The following is a 13,956-nucleotide window of genomic DNA, read 5'->3' as shown; positions in this document are numbered from 1 at the left end:
ACAGAATAAAACAAAGCTATTATTTGATTATTATAGTTTAAGCAGTTGCCTTATTTGAGAGACTCTCATTAGCTGTGATGGGTTGTTCTTTCACTTTCTTGGATTTGAATGTATTGACTCTGACTTACGTTTGCTTATATAGGCTACCAAGACATTAGAACCACCTGTCTAATGGTCTCCTTGTTTAATTACCTTATTACTATCTTTGGCTTCCTGTAAGGTTTTGAGGAGAGGTTCTATTATGTAATAAAGAGCATCAGTGTGGCATGACATTAAGATGTGAAGAGAGACTCTTGTCTGTTGTAAGTACCACAACAGGTATATTCATGATCTTAACAAAGGGATTTATAGTCATGCCCTGAGTAGCTTCTGGAGACAATATTTCCCTGATAATGCACTGAATTTGATCTCAGCTCAAAAAACATTTTTAATTTTTTAGAATCATTTGCTAACTGCAGAGTGTGTGGATGACAAATGGCTTTATTGTCAAACCAAACCCTGAAAGTTCTGTTGCCTTTATGCTAAAAAAATGTTTTCTTTATGCTGTCTTCGTTTATGTTTTAATATGAGCAACTAGAAGCCAGATGGCAACTTTAACGCTTTGTCTGGAATATTCTTAATTAGATCATCAAGTTCATTTTTTTAAAATTTTTCATGTTAACAAAGGTGACAATATCATTAAACTTTCCACCTTCCGATAACATTCTTCTCACGTTCCTTTCATCTCCCACCAGCATTCTTCTGAAGTGCCACCAAGCTTCTGCTCATAGTCTCTGTGACTCTCAGTGTCCTTCTAACTTCTCCACCACCTGGGCCTAAGCCACTCTCTCCTGTTCTGAGGGTTTTACTATCATAGCACCACTCCTGGTACCTAAGTTCATGCCAGGTATGTATTTCTGTGAAACACCCTAGTGCAATATTTAGTGTTTGGAGGAATTTTTTATTTTTAAATCGCAGATCTTCGATTTGAGCAGAACTTTGGGGGTACAGCTTATTTTTGCTTCACTCAGTGTTAGGTTGGAATTACTGGATGCTAGAAGCTGGATGCAGGAATGATCTGCGGGTTGATTTGTCATATATCTCCTGGTCGATGTTGGCTGTAAATTGTTAACTAAGCTTGTACTACTGGGTAATATGACATGTGGCCTCTCTGTGCGGCTTGGGCACCTCACAACATGATTGTTGGGTTGCCAAGATGAATATCCCAAAAGAAAGAATCAGGCCTTTCCTAACCTAGCATCAAAAGTCGAGTAGTTTCTCCTCTGTTATTTCTACTTACTAGCAGAGGTTCACATAAGCTGGCCTATATTTAAGTGGAAGAAAAATATGTTCCATTATTTGATGGACAAATATCAAGGAATTTGCAGGCATATTTTAAAACCAGACTCTTATTCATGACTATAATATAATTCTCTCTTTTATACTTCCAGTCCTGGTTCTTGCTGTACTAAGTAGCATATAGCATTTAGAAAATACTTCTTCCCATTAAATCTTACTTTTGAGACTCTTCAAATATCTCTTTTTATGTAATTAAATTTCAAATTTGACCATTCTGTCTTTTTATATTTCTGCCATAACAATTAAAATAACTGCAGCACACATCCTCAAGAAGATAAGCAGATGATGCTCAGGGAAATATACGTTAATATATTTCATTGTATTGTTCCTATTACAATTGAAGCATAACTCTCAAAAATAGGAAAGAGAGAGAAAAAGCGGGGATAGATAAATGAATGCCAGAATCTGTGTATGGATTTTTCCTGAACTCTATCATTTCCACATAGGTGGAGAGTTGGGATACTAGTTTAAATCCCAGAAACTGATTTTAAGACCCTCTTTTAAGATACTATAAAAGTGACAGTGTGAAGCAGGTAAAGGGATGGAAATGTAGATTTTTGAAGCCCAAGAGAAAGTTCAAAAATAGTCCAACACACATAGTAGAGGTGTCAATGTAATTTTATGGGGGAAGGAAAGTTTTTTTCAACAAATGTTACTGGAACAACTGAATAGCCCATATTGTAAAAATGGACTTCGATCTCCTTTTTCAAGTCACACACACACACACACACACACAATGATGGCAGATAAAATATAGGTCTAAATGTAAAAGCTAAAATCATAAGGTCTCTTAAAAAATATGTGATTATATTTGTGAACTTGTGTTCAGGATTTCTTAAATAAGACAGTAAAAGTATTAACCATGAAGAAAAATAATTAGATTTTATTAACATTAAAAACAACTGGATATTCATGATGACTATAACTAACAATATAGTTTTGTATATTTGGAAGTTGCTAAGAGTATAGATCTTAAAAGTCACCAAAGGGGGGAAAAATTGTAACTTCATGATGTGATGGAGGTTAACTAAATTTATGACAGTAAGTATTTCACAACATACATCAAATCATTATATTGTACACCTTAAACATATACAATGTTATATGTCAGTTATATCAGTAAAACTGGAAAAACCTGAAAAAATAATTTAAAAATTAAAACTGGTTATAAAAGAACTGTGTTAATAAGATGCAAACTTAGGCCATATTTATAATCCATATATGTAACAACGAACTTGTATTCAGAATGTATATTGTCGATCACAGGTTAGGTTTCCTACCCCAGCACTGGTTCCTGTGGATTTCTGCTCCTGGTTCTCTGCTCTAGTAAGTGATAATTCTCAGTATCCACCAATCTTTCCCCAATTTTGAGTGCAGTGGTTTGGCCTGTGACCTCATTTCTCTGATGGATCTAAGAATTGTTGATTTTCTAGTTTCCTCAGCTTTTTACTTTTTAAGATGGAATGACAGCTTCTAAGCTCTTTGATGCCAAAAGCTCTTATTTATTAGGTAAAATTTTTACTACTGCTTCTAAAAACAAAAACCAAACCAAAACAAAACAAAAACCTCTTGTCCTTTCTGCCCTTCCTGCACAGTGAAAAATTATTTTTTTTCCAATTTCCAAGAGGATTTTTGTTTTAATTTGTGAAGATTGGTTTATTTCTCTTGACTAAAACCACTAAGTTACTTAATGTCATCAATAACCAAAGTGTATGTTTATAACAATTAAAAAAATAAAAGCATATATCACCACAAAATAATTAGTTCTGTGATATAAAGTATCAAAGTGTAACTTTAATAAAATTATTGGTAACCTCAGTTTATATTCTGGCAGATGGTAATATTGGTCATAAAATCATGCATCTCTTTTGAAGGCCCATCACTATTTTCCCATCAAATAATCTCCTTGGAGAATTCTAAACAGTCTGCAAAGTATTCAATCTGGCCTCTCTGTGTCATTCCAACCCTTTGCACTCCCTGCTTGGCCCAGTGTACCCTTATTCCTCAATAAAGGTTGGATTTTTTTTCCCCTTCTTAGTAGCCATCCTGACAAATCTTTTCTGAGGCTATCGCCAGCACAGACCCTGGCAAAATTCTACTACCCTCAAGTAGGTTATAGCTTGCTCATCGCTCAAAGCACACTTTTTCCAATAAAATATCTTGGACCTATCAAAAGATACAGTTGCTTCTGTGCCAACATACCCTTACATTCTTAAATCTTTATACATGTTGTAATGTGTTACTAAATATTAAAATAAGTCTCACTTGTACAGTACTGTAGGTTTTATATAGTGCTTTCAAATGCATTTTCTAAATTTCTCACAGTAAATCTATAGTTTCTTTTGGAATTTCCACTTCAATAGATAAGCCGAGGATCTGAAATGTGAAGTAACTTATTTTGGGTCACAGAACTCCTAAAATCTAGATATTTTATTTCAATATTCTGATGGTCTGACTTCTGCCGATCTTTACTTCCCCTGTCAATTAATGTTACATGAAAACTTACTTTCCATTCAGTCTGGTAAATGGATGTTTCTATGGAACATAAGAGAGAATCCATGAGAGACTTTGGCATTTTAAATATTTCCTACCACCTCTGACTGGAGCTTATTCCATCACTGGCAAATATACAACTGAATAAATTAATTGTTCCATAAATCCCTTGTTAAATCACTTGGCAAAGAACATTTATCAATTTAATTCCTATATTTAGTTGATAGGAACCAGTTACTAATTCAGAAATGATTTCAGAGTCGGAGCTATAGGACATGTATGTTATGGTAGAAGGGAGTAAATTTAGACAGGACTGGGGGCTAGTACTATCAATGGCACATCAAAGTGAAGTTTTGCAAAAGTCACACCTGGAACACATCAAGTTCTGGTTGGGAGGAGAAAAATGACTGAAAAGCATGGGGAAAAAATGTTGAGGATAATATATACTGCCTAGGATTGCCTAGGATTGGTGAGTGCACATATACACACACAAAGATATCTTAATTATATATTTATATTTTTATATGTGATTAATATATAATGTATATTTTATATAAATTTGCATATAATTATATACCATATATGTATTATATATTTTTATAAGCACTAAAGGGACAGTATTTACTCTGTGGTAGAATTTTTAGCAAGTATTTTGAAATTGAATAAATGGTGAAAAATTGGAAATGGAAAAAACTCTGAAAAGTTTATTTATCCTTATCATTTTCCAGAAAGGGACATGACTATGCCAAATACAGCTAAATAATTTTTGTCCAGGTCAGAAGCAGAATAAAAGTCAAGAATTATTTTACTGCCATCTGCTATTTATGCTAGCTTCGTTGAGGTATTCACTTATGAATGCTTCATGCTTTCCATATTTCTCTGCTTTGCACTTGTCTCAACCTCAAATGAATGGTCCTCATTGGTGTCTATTTATTCTTCAGTATGTAGCTCAAGTATACCTGCAAAAGGCTTTCTGAACCCTGTTCCCTCTGTCTGAATATGAGAGTCCTTCCAACAACTAGGTTAGACAATGTGTGTATATTATTATCTATCTATCGTCTGTCTATCTATCTATCATCTATCTATCATCATTCTATCATCTATCTATCATCTATCTATCTATCATCTACCTGTGTTTAGCTCACATCTATATCTATATTCACCTTTTTACTTTTCTATCCTTCTGAGCTTAGTTCAATCCTGTGAGAAACGGAACAGTATTCTAATCATTTTTGTATCCTTAGTGCCTTCTTCAGTGCTTAAGGCATAGTGTGTACCTAATATTTGTTGAAGAAACAATCATTAAGAATAGCTGTTAGAACTCTCATTTATATACTCTATTTTTTCTCCTATTTCTTTTATAATGACAAAGAAAATTCCTCTTATGTAAATTATGGGATTTAAAATGGACTATGTCATTTTCTCATTACCTATTGTATTTTAAATATCATAATAGATACCACTATTTCTCATATTGGGTTCAATAATCTTTCTCTTGACCATCTGTTATTGAATGTATTTTATAGCTACATTTCACTGTTTCTTTTTCAGTTATTGTAGTGCTTCCATTTTCATTCCCAGTAAGGTCTCCAAAAAGGGGCAGATATATTTAGACAGACATATTATACTTTTCAATTGTCATACTCCATTCCCTTATTCCAATAGCCAAATAGCCTCCAACTCTGTATTTTGACAATTTCAATTCCACAGAATATCCCTGGCTTCATCAATTATTTCTTTAGAAGCTTTTGTGAATTCAGAGCACATCAGGAGGATTAGACATTTTAGGTTATTTCAGCTATTTTACATTGAACAAAAAACATGTTCATCAAATTAAATGGACATTGTCAGAGGCATAATGGAGCAATAGGAGGCTATGCAGAAAAAAAAATAAGTCTAACTAAAATCTCATAAGGAAAGAAATATTTTATAAAAGTTTGTCCTGCTCATTTACAAGTAGGAAAGAAGATGCAGATGTTTTATCCCAGTGTATGACAGCTATTTTAACTTTCGAATATCTCAACTACTTTATACAACTGATTTCATGAGGCTACTCTACATTTATTTTTGGTATTTGAATAATATTCAACAATTTTTTATTGCCTACTTGAATATTAAGAAGAACTTGTGGTATAGAAATAACATTCTCCCATTCTTATTATAATGTATTCTATCTGATTAGATCATTGTATATTTCAGATTAGATTTATGTTGTTTCATCTTTTCAGAGACATGATTTCAGTTTCTATTCATCTCTCTCTGTATGAATTGTTTAAGAAAATATGTTCCTGGGGCGCCTGGGTGGCTCAGTTGTTAAGCGTCTGCCTTCGGCTCAGGTCCTGATCCCAGGGTCCTGGGATCGAGTCCCGTGTCGGGCTTCCTGCTCGGCGGGAAGCCTGCTTCTCCCTCTCCCACTTCCCCTGCTTGTGTTCCCTCTCTCGCTGCGTCTCTGTCAAATAAATAAATAAAATATTTAAAAAAAAAAAAAAGAAAGAAAATATGTTCCTAAGCATATAGAATTGCATACATTTATTAGACCTACTGATATAAAATACGTAGTGTACATGAATGTCTTTTTTGTCTTTTGCATAGCAGATCTTCTCCTGGGATTAGATGATGTTATTAAGATCTCTATTTATTCCTCATTCAAAAGACCAAGTTGAAATAATTGAAGCAAAAATTGCTAGGCATTAATCAGAACTGAATGAGGATATAAGAATTATAGGATCAGAATCACTAGGAGTGTGTCTTGATTCAGAATTTTAACAAATGCCACAGGGGAAATTTTTGTGTAGAAATTTGAAATTTTGAGGGCCACGAATGTAAAGGGTGTGTCAAGGAAGCAACATGATGACAAATAGAAGCCATAACACAAATGAGGGAAATTCTTGAAGTTAAAAGGGGAGTCAATATAGATACATAACTAAATCAGAAAAAAAATAGGAAAGGAACCTATTATAAATGGAAAATTATGATTTATTCAGTGACTTTTTAACATCTTCTATAGTGTAAGCCAACTTGGCATGACAGTAGCTTTAGGTAGCAAATAGCCTTACTCCAACATGACATATTTAAATAATTTTCTTCACAATACTGTTGAGGACCTTGGCCAGAGGACAGAAGGAAGAAGAGATATATGAAGGAAATGTGAAAGTAATAAAAATAAAAGGTAATCTGAGGTGTGTAAGGGAGATATCTGATAGCAGGGGAGAGAAATCCAAGCATTACTGAATGAGAAAAAGATATCTATTTCTATTCCTATTCCTATTTCTATTTCTGTCTATCTTTGTCATCTATATCATTTGGTGGAAAGCAAACATTGAGGGAGTGAGAGAAGGTAGTTGAGAGGAGTGATTTAAATGCTCCTTATGGTGGGTGCCTGGGTGGCTCAGTCAGTTAAGTATCTGCCTTCAGCTTAGGTCATGATCCCAGAGTCCCGGGATCGAGTCCCGCATCGGGCTCCCTGCTTGGCAGGGAGTCTGCCTCTCTTGTGCTCTTTCTCTCTCTCTCAAATAAATAAATAAAATTAAGGAAAAAAATGCTCTTTATGGGGTTGATAACGTATTATTTAATCAGTGGGAATAGTAACTAAGTTGTGAAGATTGCTTTTAGTATCATGTCTCTTAAAAATAGTTTTTTCAAAAATAAATAAATTTTAAATAATAAAATAATAAGGGTTTTATTCTACTGTATTAAACTCTAATGCAAAGCCTGTTTGGTTCAACCTGTGTTTATTAGGTTTTTATTAGATCTGAATTTTCTAACCAATTGGGCAATAGGGAAAGTAGGTAAAACCATGAGATAGTTCCCTAGCAAATGTCTGGATGCAACTCTAGTCCATACAGGACATATCTTACTCTAGTCTATATAGGATATTGAACATTGCCTTCTTTTAACATCATTTTAAGGTACATTTTGTTCTTTCTTTTCCTTTTTTTTTTTTTTTAAGATGTTATTTATTTATTTGTTAGAGAGAGAGCACAAGCAGGGGGAGCAGCAGGCAGAGGGAGAAGCAGGCTCCCCGCTGAGCAGGGAGCCTGATTCAGGACTTGATCTCAGGATCCTGGGATCATGACCTGGGCCTAAGGCAGATGCTTAAACAACTGAAACACCCAGGCATCCCTCTTTTCCTTTATATTTTTAAGTGAGAATGTACTCCTACTACATTGTTCTACTGTTACCTGTGTTTGGTGCCATGTTGATATGGCAAGACTTGACTCTAACATGTTGGCAAAAAAGAGAAAAACAAACCCTTTTATAGGGCAGCTAACTCTTCAATAGTGGCCAATGATTAATCAAGAGCAGGAGACTCAAAACAAATCAGATATCACTATTCATATAGCACTCTAAGCCTTTTTCTAGGTGTTAATGGAATAACATCATGTCTGGGTAATGTGGCATTAATAAATTGATGAAAACTAAAGTCATTTAATGTCCTTAAAGATGAACATATTAGTATAACAAAGCACCTTGTACACATACAATGTAACGTATTCCTGCCTTCTCAAGCTTTTATTATAAATGTGCCTAAAGATACAAAAAAAACTGAGAAAGTGTTTAATTTTATTAATTGTGTATTCCTATGTTTTTAATGCATAACATTACCTATAATTTCTTTTCATCATCTGGGTATGCTCAAGGAAGTGAGGAATAATACAAGGTAATAACTTTCATCAGAACTGCCTGAATTCATTAGAATTTAAACACCAAATATGCTGATTTATTTTAAGTTTGGAAAATTATTCAGAGATAAAATTCCATATCAAATATCATTTATATTTAGGTTATCTTACTTAAAACTACAAAATATTGCATCTGACATTTCCTATGTTGACAACTTTTTAAAAAATAATCATACCAGATATCTGACAAATGTAAATTTAAGATTCAACATTATTCTGTATCTAGAATGAGAAAACATGCATAACATCTTCACTTTTAATCTTGGGAAAAAAAGGTAACTAGGTGGTTATGAACTAGCATCTCCCATTAAATTAATGGCTTTACCTAATTCTTATGTCTTCTGAATGCAGCTCATTAAACTTTATGCTCTTTTATATTCATTACAGGAATTCTGTGTTATTTTTCCTTAGAATCCTCCTATAAATCATTTTATAGGTGAGGAAGCTTGACCTACTTTCCCAAAGATAAAAATCTCTTCAAATCACTAGTCTAATATAATCTTGAAAATATTATCTGCTAATATTTGCTATTAGCAGATATTAGCTAATATTTGCTAGAGCCTAGAGGATTCACACGGACATAAGGCAATGTTGGGTTGCCATTACAAAACAATATAGACTGGGCAGCTTAAACAACAGAGATTTCTTTTCTCTCAGCTCTGAAGGCTGGGAGTCTGAGATCAAGGATGAGCATGGTTCCTGGGCACCTGGGTGGCTCAGTTGGTTAAGGGATGAGCATGGTTCCGTTCTGGTGAGAGCTCTCTTCCGGGCTTGCAGATAGCCACCTTTTTGCTGTGTGCTCACATGTCCTTTCCTTCATGTGTGTGTTTGGAGAGACACAGAAAGCACTCTTTGGTGTCCCTTCTTATAAAGATACTAATTGTATCAGATCAGAGCTCCATGAGGAGCTCTCTTCACATAGGGTGAGGAGTGCTTAGCGCTTCAACATATGAATTTTGGGGGGACAATTCAGTCTATAATGAGTAACCATCCTCATATGCATCATACAATGACTGGTATCACTAAGAAATCATCCCGGGTGCCCCTTTCTAGTTGTTGAATAATTGGTGACCCCATCTGATTAGTTCAACAAGTAGCTACTGTTCCAGGTCCTGCTCAGGGGCCAGGTATAAAGTCATGAACAAAGGAGAATTAACTGTTATCTTGTATTTGGTATGATACGTGCTTAAAAAGGAAAAATTCTGATGTAAAAAGATCGTGAGATGATGGGAGGCTTCTCTGAAATCATTTTAGGTGAGACTTAGGATGACTTGAAGGATGCTTACGATGCCCTGCCGGACATTCAGTCAAGCAGCTGTGCCATGGAGTTTCTGAGCCAGGGTCTGCTGCCGCTCAGCATGCAGGACCACAACCAGAAGCCAAGGTGAAGTGCCGTCCACAGGGGCCCTGTCACCTGCACAACAACCTGGAGCTTCTGGAATTTGTTTGTTTACCTGGTGTCTGCCGTGCTCCTGGAGATCCCCTACCTGGCTGCCTTGAATTAGGTGTGTGTGGGGGGGGGACATAAACTTTCAATCTCTAGCAGCTATTTGAAACTCCATCTAACCTAGTTAGGAAGGAAATACTGGATACTTGGATATGCTCTAAATTTCCTGAGTTTGGAGAATTGAATTCATAATCTTTGAGTAAATGATAAACACCAAACTTTCAGCTGTTTAGGCTAGATAGATAATTGTGGGGGGGGGGGGAACTGTAAAAGTGCTAGAGCCTTACAGTGCTTGCCCATGAGCCTGAAATAAAGCAATTATTAAAAAAAAAAAAAACATATATATACAAAATACTGATAATGTTTGATGTCTTATTTGCTTTTCTTTAACCAGGTATCAGAACAAATTCCAAAGCAGCTATCATGAAGAACTTCATTGCTCCCGGTAATCAAATATTACGAACAGTGGAGGGTGTTGACAGTATATATTTATAATTTACCTATAATTCTGGCAAGAACTAACAATTGTGAATAGAATTCACAATTCTATTTCATGAAAAAGTTTCGTGAAACCTTTATTAACATCATTTATTTGTTAAAATGAATTGATTAAAATAATTGGTTTGCTATCTGACTTTTAAAGAATAGTGGGCAATTATAAAATGGCTGCATGCAGTAAATGGTCAAGACCTCCTTCAACCTCTTTCTATCACCTATTTGATAGTGAAGAATTGACATCTGCCCTTTTATAGCCTGGGCTCTCTTATTTTATGCAGTAAGTTTCAGACACCTCAAATCTGCCATTCGGAGAATTAAAACCTTGGGATAATGATTGAGGTTGCTATTTGGAGATAAATAATTAAAGCAAGTTAACAAAGGATCTTTTTAAGATGCTGTGGTTCTTATTTCCAGAGGGCCTTAGACTGTGAGTTCCAATAATAACCTCTTATTTAACATATCTTCATTTATTTTACCTATTTCCAAGATTTGCTCCCCAGAGGATAAATTAAAATTATATGATTTAAAACAGTCTGGAATAACGGGACAGTTCTCTTTCGGTAACTTTCCATTAATTTGAAGAAGGGATTCATAGTGGATTTATAATCTACTCTTGAAGTGTGGATCCTGAAGCTCACTCAACATTGAAAATAATAGTTCAAATATGTTACAGGCACCAAAAAAACAAGAAATGAAGTTTTGTCTAAACTCAGTAAATGAACAAACAAATAGGAGAGTTTCAAAATATGAGTAATTCAAGAGCTATCAGTTCTACGATAATGCTTTGTTTTAAAAATGGAAATTGTTCCAATGCACTTGATATATTGGAAACAATTTAAGCAAATTTTATGTTTGTTTATGTGTGATTTGAGAACATGAGATGGACCCAGAAAACTGCAACAAGCTGTCCAACAGCACAGTAATCCACAAAAACACACATCTACCAGCTACTTCCGTTCACCAGGTGTTACTACCCTCACCCACCCACAGCTGGTGTTAACAACTTTCAGTCCACTTTTGGATGACTACTTCCACCACTTCATGATAACTCAGGAGCTTCATCCTTTTTGCGTCCCTCTTTCACAACTAAACCTCAGGTCTTTTTCAAGGTGAAGTGACATATATATTGTAGCATTTATGTAGTACTTAATAGTTTAATATATATGAAACTGTGCCACCACTTTTAAGTCCTATTCCACCTGCCCTGGAACCCCAGTTTATTTTGTTGCTCAATTTTCATAACCGGTAATTTTTAGGCATACATATGTAGAGTTATAGGAAAACAGACTAGTATATTTAATGAATTAATCCAATGTGCACTATTTTGCTAGAAAAGAATAAACAAGGAGAAATAGAGTTTCTGCCTATCTCAGGGTCTCTTAAGAACAAAAGATTAATTAGCATTATTAAAAATAGCTCTAATATGTATTAAGTCCTTGAGCTATACACTTTTCTGTAAATGGGGTATGCTTTAGTAAAAAATTAATTTATTGAAGTCTGTTTTAAAAAATGTATAATAGGCCCAATTATCTGATATTTATGAATTCCTTTTTACTTTTTTTTTCTGAGTTAAATTTAAAATAAATTAAATTTGGGGCACCTGGGTGGCTTAGTCAGTTAAGAGTCCAACTCTTGATTTCCATTCAGGTCATGATCTCAGGGTTGTGAGAACGAGCCCCACATGGGGCTCTGCAGTGAGCATGGAGTCTGCTTAAGATTCTCTCTCTCCCTCTCCCTCAGCCCCTCCCCTCCCTACTCGTGTGCATACTCTCTCTCCCATCCTCTCAGTAAAATAAGATAAAATGTAAAATAAATTAGATACATATTAATAAAAATAGGATCTTTAAAAATAGTTTATTTACATAAAATTTTTTATCCCTTAACAACTAAGTAAATGTTTCTATGAAAATGCATATTTAAGTCCATTAGTTTCACAAATGTCATTGCATCTTTTGGGTTGGCGTGATATTTGTGTTTAATATTTTTGTTTCAGATGTCAGCAACTACATAATCAACCATTAAATTAGTGGCTTGGGACAACAATAATTTGTTATTTCTCATGATTCTCAGGATTAGTTGGATGATTCTTCTGCTGTTTTACCTACATACATCAGAGGGTCAGATTAGCTGAAAAGTTTCTGATGGCCTCATGCACCTGTCTAGCAGTGTCACTGATTATTAGATGGTGGATTGGTTCTCCTCTATGTGGTCTGTCATTATGCAGTAGGCCAGCCAGTTTCCTTACACAACACTCTCAGGGTAGCATTCCAAGAGATCAAATAGAGAAGCTACAAGTTATCTTAAGGCCTAAGCCCAGAAAATATGACTTCACTTTTGACATTCAATTATTGAAGCAAGTCAACATATCAGATAAAGGGCTAGTATCCAAAATCTATAAAGAACTTCTTAAACTCAACACCCAAAGAACAAATGATCCAATCAAGAAATGGGCAGAAGACATGAACAGACATTTTTCCAAAGAAGACATCCAAATGGCCAACAGACACATGAAAAAGTGCTCAACATCACTCAGCATCAGGGAAATCCAAATCAAAACCTCAATGAGATATCACCTCACACCAGTGAGAATGGCTAAAATTAACAAGTCAGGAAATGACAGATGTTGGCCGGGATGTGGAGAAAAGGGAACCCTCCTACACTGTTGGTGGGAATGCAAGCTGGTGCAGACACTCTGGAAAACAGTATGGAGGTTCTTCAAAAAGTTAAAAATAGAGCTACCATACGATCCAGCAATTGCACTACTGGGTATTTGCCCCAAAAATACAAATGTAGGGATCCGAAGGGGTACGTGCACCCCGATGTTTATAGCAGCAATGTCCACAATAGCCAAACTGTGGAAAGAACCAAGATGTCCATTGACAGATGAATGGATAAAGAAGATGCTGTGTATATATATATACAATGGAATATTATGCAGCCATCAAAAAGAGTGAATCTTGCCATTTTCAATGACGTGGATGGAACTGGAGGGTATTATACTGAGCGAAATAAGTCAATCAGAGAAAGACATGTATCATATGACCTCACTGATATGAGGAATTCTTGATCTCAGGAAACAAACTGAGGGTTGCTAAAGTGGTGGGGGGTGGGAGGGATGGGGTGGCAGGGTGATAGACATTGGGGAGGGTATGTGCTATGGTGAGCTCTGTGAATTGTGCAAGACTGTTGAATCACAGATCTGTACCTCTGAAACAAATAATACATTATATGTTAAAAAAAAAAAAAAAGAAGATAGCTGGAGGGGAAGAATGAAGGGGAAATTGGAGGGGGAGAGGAACCATGAGAGACTATGGACTCTGAAAAGCAAACTGAGGGTTCTAGAGGGGAGGGAGGTGGGAGGATGGGTTAGCCGGGTGATGGGTATTAAAGAGGGCACGTTCTGCATGGAGCACTGGGTGTTATACGCAAACAATGAATCATGGAACACTACACCAAAAACTAATGATGTAATGTATGGTGATTAACATAACATAAAAA

At 35.3% G+C, this 13,956-nt stretch overlaps 1 long non-coding RNA gene across 3 annotated transcripts in view; it reads left to right on the top strand.

Moving 5' to 3' along the window:
• Positions 1–10,838, top strand: part of LOC118553296 (uncharacterized) — a 110,384-nt gene extending 99,546 nt beyond the window's left edge. For all 3 annotated transcript variants that reach the window (XR_013445664.1, XR_013445663.1, XR_013445665.1), the window contains 2 exons: positions 9,768–10,018; positions 10,355–10,838. This is a non-coding gene — a long non-coding RNA (uncharacterized LOC118553296). The remainder of the gene's footprint in view (positions 1–9,767; positions 10,019–10,354) is intronic.
• The last annotated feature ends 3,118 nt before the right edge of the window (positions 10,839–13,956 follow it).

This window comes from Halichoerus grypus, chromosome 2, assembly GCF_964656455.1.
Source record: "Halichoerus grypus chromosome 2, mHalGry1.hap1.1, whole genome shotgun sequence".
Lineage (NCBI taxonomy): Eukaryota > Metazoa > Chordata > Mammalia > Carnivora > Phocidae > Halichoerus > Halichoerus grypus.
This window is presented reverse-complemented; position numbering and strand designations above follow the sequence as displayed.